Source organism: Limulus polyphemus, unplaced genomic scaffold (assembly GCF_000517525.1).
Source record: "Limulus polyphemus unplaced genomic scaffold, Limulus_polyphemus-2.1.2 Scaffold2215, whole genome shotgun sequence".
Classification (NCBI taxonomy): domain Eukaryota; kingdom Metazoa; phylum Arthropoda; class Merostomata; order Xiphosura; family Limulidae; genus Limulus; species Limulus polyphemus.
Window position 1 is genome coordinate 189,974 of NW_013667825.1, and position 7,426 is coordinate 197,399.

Here is a 7,426-nt window from a genome sequence, read left to right on the forward strand (position 1 = left end):
TTTATGGCTATTATCATACAATATGTCCACCCTAGTTCTAGTGTCATCATATGTTGTTTATAGCTATTATCATACAATATGTCCACCCTTGTTCTAGTGTCATTATATATTGTTTATAGCTATTATCATGCAATATGTCCACCCTAGTTCTAGTGTCATCATATGTTGTTTATAGCTATTATCATACAATATGTCCACCCTTGTTCTAGTGTCATTATATATTGTTTATTGCTATTATCATACAATATGTCCACCCGAGTTCTAGTGTCATTATATATTGTTTATAGCTATTATCATACAATATGTCCACCCGAGTTCTAGTGTCATTATATATTGTTTATAGCTATTATCATACTATATCTCCACCCTAGTTCTAGTGTCATTATATATTGTTTATAGCTATTATCATACAATAAGTCCACCCTAGTTCTAGTGTCATCATACACCAAGATGTTGTTTATAGCTATTATCATACAATATGTGCACCCTAGTTTTAATGTCATCATACAGCAAGTTGTTGTTTGTAGCTATTATCATAAAATATGTCTACCATAGTTCTAGTGTCATTGTATATTGTTTATAACTATTATCATACAATATGTCCACCGTTGTAGTGTCATCATACACCAAGATGTTATTTGTAGCTATTATCATACAATATGTGCACCCTAGTTTAATGTCATCATACACCAAGTTGTTGTTTGTAGCTATTATCATACAATATGTGCACCCTAGTTTTAATGTCATCATACACCAAGTTGTTGTTTATAGCTATTATCATACAATATGTCCACCCTAGTTCTAGTGTCATCATATACTAAGATGTTGTTTATAGCTTTTATCATACAATATGTCCACCCCAGTCGTAGTGTCATCACACACCAAGATATTGTTTATAGCTATTATCATACAGTATGTCCACCCTAGTTCTAGTGTCATTAGGTTGTTTATATCTATTATGATACAATAATTCCACCCTAGTTCTAGTGTCATCATACACAAAGATGCTGATATGATGACACTAGAACTAGGGTGGACATATTGCATGATAATAGCTATAAAACATATTGTATGATAATAGCTATAAACAACGATGACACTAGAACTAGGGTGGACATATTGTATGATAATAGCTATAAACAATATATAATGGCACTAGAACTAGGGTGGACATATTGTATGATAATAGCTATAAACAATATCTTGGTGTATGATGACACTACGACTGGAGTGGACATATTGTATGATAATAGCTATAAACAACATCTTGGTAGGTTATTGATACTAGGTGTATCAAGGAAGGTTATCACTCTTGTAAATATAACATATAGGTTATTGCCAACAGTTTTATCAAACAGAGTTATCACTCTTGTGTATATAACTCATAAGACTATTGCTAGTAGGTGTACAAAGTAAGGTTATCACTAGTGAATATAACATATAAGGTTATCACTAGTAGCTGTACCAAGGAAGGTTGTTGCTAATAAATATAACATAGAAAGTTGTTGATAGTAGGTGTATCAAGGAATGAAACTAGCACTAGGGTGAACATATTGTATGATAATAGCTACAAACAACAACTTGGTGTATGATGACACTAGAACTAGGGTGAACATATTGTATGATAATAGCTATAAACAATATATAATGACACTAGAACTAGGGTGAAGTCCTCGATAACTATACTAGTGATAACCTTTATCTTATATTCACTAGTGATAACGTTCTATGTTAGATTCACTAGAGTGAATTTCTTCCTTGATACACCTACTAGTGATAACTTTTATGTTATATTCACTAGAATGGTATCCTTCCTTGATAAATCTACTAGTGATAACCTTGTATGTTATATTCACTAGAGTGATAACCTTCCTTGATAACTGTACTAATGATAACCTTCTACTTTATATTAACTAGAGCAATAACATTCCACGATTCACCTATTGGTGAAAGCCTTCCTGGTTATACACCTATTAGTGATACCTTTTTCTTGTTACACCTACTACTGAGAACTTTCCTTGTTACACCTACTACTGAGAACTTTCCTTGTTACACCTGCTAGTGTTAACCTTCTATGATACACCTAATGGTGATAACCTTCCTTGATACATCTAGTAGTGATAACCTTCTATGTTATATTCAATAGTGATTACCTACCTTGACACACAAGTGATAACCTTCAATGTTATATCCACTTGGATGACAACATTCCTTGATAACTCTACTAGTGATAAACTTCTATGTTATATTCACTGGAGTCGTAACATTCCATGATACAACTATTGGTGATAACCTTCCTAGTTATAACCTTCCTTGATACACCTACTAGTGGTAACCTTCCTTGATACACCTACTAGTGGTAACTTTCCTCAATACACCTACTAGTGATAACCTTTCTTGATACACCTACTAGTGTTAATCCTTCTTGATACATGTACTAGTGATAACTTTCCTTGTTACACCTACTGGTATATCCTACAGTAATAACCATCACTTTAACAATATATCCTATGGAAATAACCTTCCCTGTAACAATATATACTACTGTAATAACCTTCCCTGTAACAATATATACTACTGTAATAACCTACACTGTAACAATATATCCTATGGAAATAACCTTCCATATAACAAAATATCCTACAGTAACAACCTTTCCTGTACCAATATATCCTATGATAAAAGTCTTCACTGTACCAATATATCCTACAGTAACAACCTTTCCTGTACCAATATATCCTATGATAAAAGTCTTCACTGTAACAATATATCCTACAGTGATAAGCTATCCTGTAACAATATATACTACAATAGTGATTACCTACCTTGACACACAAGTGATAACCTTCAATGTTATATCCACTAGGATGACAACATTCCTTGATAACTCTACTAGTAATAACCTTCTATGTTATATTCACTGGAGTGGTAACATTCCATGATACAACTATTGGTGATAACCTTCCTAGTTATACACCTGTTAGTGTTAACTTTCCTTGATACACCTGTTAGTGATAACTTTCCTTGATACATCTACTAGTGTTAACCTTCCTTGATACATCTACTAGTGATAACCTTCCTTGATACACCTACTAGTGTTAACCTTCCTCGATACACCTACTAGTGATAACCTTTCTTGATACACCTACTAGTGTTAATCCTTCTTGATACACCTACTAGTGATAACTTTCCTTGTTACACCTACTAGTGATAACCTTTTATGTTAGATTCACTAGAATGATAACCTTCCTTGATACACCTACTAGTGATAACCTTCTGTGTTAGATTCACTAGAGTGATAACCTTCCTTCATACATCTACTAGTGATGACCATCTAATCTATGTTAGATTCACTAGAATGATAACCTTCCTTGATACACCTACTGGTGATAACCTTCTATGTTAGATTCACAAGAGTGATAACCTTCTATGTTATATTTGCTAGAATGATAACCTTTCTTGATAACTGTACTAGTGATAACCTTCTATGTTAAATTCACTAGAGTGGTAACCTTTCATGATACACCTATTTGTGATAACTTTCCTGGTTATACACCTATTATTGATAACTATCCTTGTTACACCTACTAGTGATAACCTTCTATGTTAGATTCACTAGAGTGATAAACTATCTCAATACACCTACTGGTGATAACCTTCCTTGATACATCTACTAGTGATAACCTTCAATGATACAACTACTAGTGATAATGTTAGTTGATACACCTACTAGTGATAACCTTCTATGTTAGATTTTCTAGTGATAACCTATATGTTATATTCACTAGAATGGTAACCTTCCTTGATACACTGTACTAGTGATAACCTTCCATGTTAGATTCACTAGAATGATGACCTTCCTTGATACACCTACTGGTGATAACCTTCCTTGATACACCTACTAGTGATAACCTTTTATGTTAGATTCACTAGAATGATAACCTTTCTTGATACATCTACTATTGATAACCTTTCTTGTTACACCTGCTGGTGGTAACCTTCTATGTTAGATTCACTACAGTGATAACCTTTTTTGATACACCTACTAGTGATAACCTTCTATGTTAGATTCACTAGAGTGATAACCTTCCTTGATACACCTACTAGTGATAACCTTTCTTGTTACACCTGCTGGTGGTAACCTTCTATGTTAGATTCACTAGAGTGATAACCTTTCTTGATACACCTACTAGTGATAACCATTCTTTTACACCTGCTGGTGATAACCTTCTATGTTAGATTCACTAGAATGATATCCTTTCTTGATACACCTGCTGGTGATAACCTTCTAGGTTATATTCACTAGAGTAATAACCTTCTATGTTAGATTCACTAGAATGATAACCTTTATTGATACACCTACTGGTGATAACCTTCTATGTTAAATTCACTAGAATGATAACCTTCCTTGATGCACCTACTAGTGATAACCTTCCTTGGTACACTTACAGATAACCTTCTATGTTATATCCAGTAGAGCAATAACCTTCCTTGACACACCTACTAGTCATAATATTCTATGTTATATTCACTAGAGTGGTAACCTTCGTTGACAGACATCGTGATAACCCTTTTAGGTTATATTCACTAGAGATTGATAACCTTCCTTGTTACACCTACTAGTGATAACTTTGTATGTTAGATTCATTGAGTGTTCTGTTCTCTGTTATAACTATTACAGTGAAAGCCTTTCCTTACTGAAAATTCTCTTAAGTGCGTATCCTCAATAGGTACCTGACTGATGAAACAATGCATTCTTAATATTTATAAGTGAAAACGTAAGAAAAGTATAATCAATTAGCTATGTTAATGAACAGATGTGCTCTGATTAGAAGTTAATACCAACTTTATTAAGCTTTGCCAGCTTCTAAAAGACATTCATAATATAACAAATGTTGTTAATATTAACTTCTACAGTATTTCTCAAAGTGATAAAATTTCCTGCTGTACCACCATCTACCACGTTAGAAATTTTCTTTCTGAAAAAGAAAACTCATATATTATTGTCTTCCTCCTTGCACACCATCTCCCAGGGAAGATATTTTCATCCTTCTACAAGAATTAGTATTAGATATTTATATCCTTGATAATCCACTTTCTACTGTGGTTATTTTCCTTGTGATATCCCACTTAGAAAAGCTATTCTTCTGCTGATATTTAACTTTAGAATGTGGTATTTTTTCCTCTATTATCCCAGTGTGTAGTACAGCTGGGTGAATAACTTGATTACCTATATGCACCAATTACATCTATTGATGATAAATCAAAATCGTGATCCAATCAAAGTTATAGAAATAATCAACTAATATAAAATGGTGTTTCTAATTATTACCATTTTTTATTATTCCAACTAATCAAAATATTGCCCTTATGATTTATTATGATTATTTCAGAGTTGTTCAGCTTCGTCAACTAGTGTCTCAACTGACAAAAGTAATAAACTAATTGTTTCTAATTATTATTCCAACTATCCAAGCGTCATGTGAAAATAAAGGATTAGGTGAGTGTAATCAATTAATGAACCTGATTATCAAATTCTACTAATCACCAAGTATGGTTATTTTACTTCTACCTACTGGCCATGAGTGCTATTAGCACGATATCACGAACATTTTTGTTATTATATTTGTCTCTTTTTCACATCTTGAAGGTCTGCTAAATAAGTATATAATAAACAGTAACTTCAACAACTTTAGAATTTAATAATATATGTATAATTCATACATTCAAATTACTTTAAAAACGTTTAGCAAAAGAAAAGATTTACATAGAATCATTATGATACTAAATTAAATGTTGATTTTATAGATCACAACCAAATTAAATGAGTAACTTTCATCATTTTTCATAATCAATATTAGGATATAATATTCCTGTGAGAACCAATGGCAAGTTGAAGTGGGTGTACTTAATTAAGGAAGGCTTGATAAATATTTGAATGATAAAGGCTGGCCTCGAGTGTTTTATCTTCATTTTAAAATTTTGTTACTTGGATGGGATGGCCAAGATGGCCCAACAGGTCTCTTGTTGTCCTTAAATTACTTCCCCAAAAAGCGGGCTGGAAGCCATCTGTTTTAACCATTTGCACCACTATACTGTAGTGTTGCCATTCAAGTTAGTCAGTCCTTAGAAACTAAATGCTTAACGTTGCATTTTGCAACATCATAACATTTGTTATGTACTCTGCAAGTTACGACACAGCATGACGTATTAACTCGAGAAGCAAGATATAAAAATATTTTTTACTCTTAATTTTGGTTTTATTTACTCTTGAAACAGAACACTTTCGGGGAATCTGCAGAAGTACAGCTAGTAAGTATATGTACACGGCAAGTTAATATCTATATTGAGAGTCAGATACACACACTGCAGGGGTGTATCTATGGCCTTAATCATGCTGCGGGAAGTTTACAGGGTATTGGATGGTTGCATTACATTTTTGCTTCAAGACATTCCACGGTGGTTTACTTCAAACTGCTAAGCCCCTGAATGGACTTATTTACCCACACATCACAATAATAAAGGTTTTATATAATGATAAGTCTGTTTTATTGTGTAGAAACATGCAGATCAGAGAATATTTTCCCATGGATTAATTGCTAGCATTACATGCAATATCAGGTTTGTATGAGAGAAAAATTGTACCATCTCATCATTACTTAGACAAGTTCAAATAATATTCCACAGAGGTTTTTCTTATTTCATTATAAAAACCTTGTAGCGAAAACTGGACATAAAAACAGTAATTTTGTATTTTTGTTCACAATATTTATGTAATATACTTGTATTAACACTCAACAACCAGAAATCGTGATAGTGATATTATAATTAACATGTTCACAAAATTAATATCATACAAAATTCAATGTGTTGGAGTAGTTTTCTATCAATTCAGCTTATATATCTCTGTAGAACTAGAGAATAAACTACCACCATGTTTCCAGTGTGGAGTCAGTCTTAAGTTTCAACACATTATCACCAACTTAGCCTGTTTTTCATTAACAGTCTAGGCTTACAGTAGTTTTAATGAATGAAATATCAAAACCGTGGGCCTTCTTTTATAAACACTATTCTATTGGTTAAAAGTGTTTATAGAACCATTGTGGTCTAACTCAGTGGTTCTCAAACTTTTTCATTCACGGGCCACTTTGGTGGGGCAAATGATACAACAGATCACCTACCCCTTCTACCTCACTCGTTCTGTTCTTTCGTATGGCCTCGACCATGGCATTGCACATCAGTGGCATTTGGGACCAATCCCTGGAAGAGCCTCACGGACCACACTTTGAGAACCACTGTTCTAACTAACAATCTAGGCTACAAATATGGAGATCGTTTAAGAAGTCTATGCTACCGGTGTAGAGACTTTGTATAACAGTCTATATTACTTTATGCTATCGGTGTAGAGACTTTGTATAACAGTCTA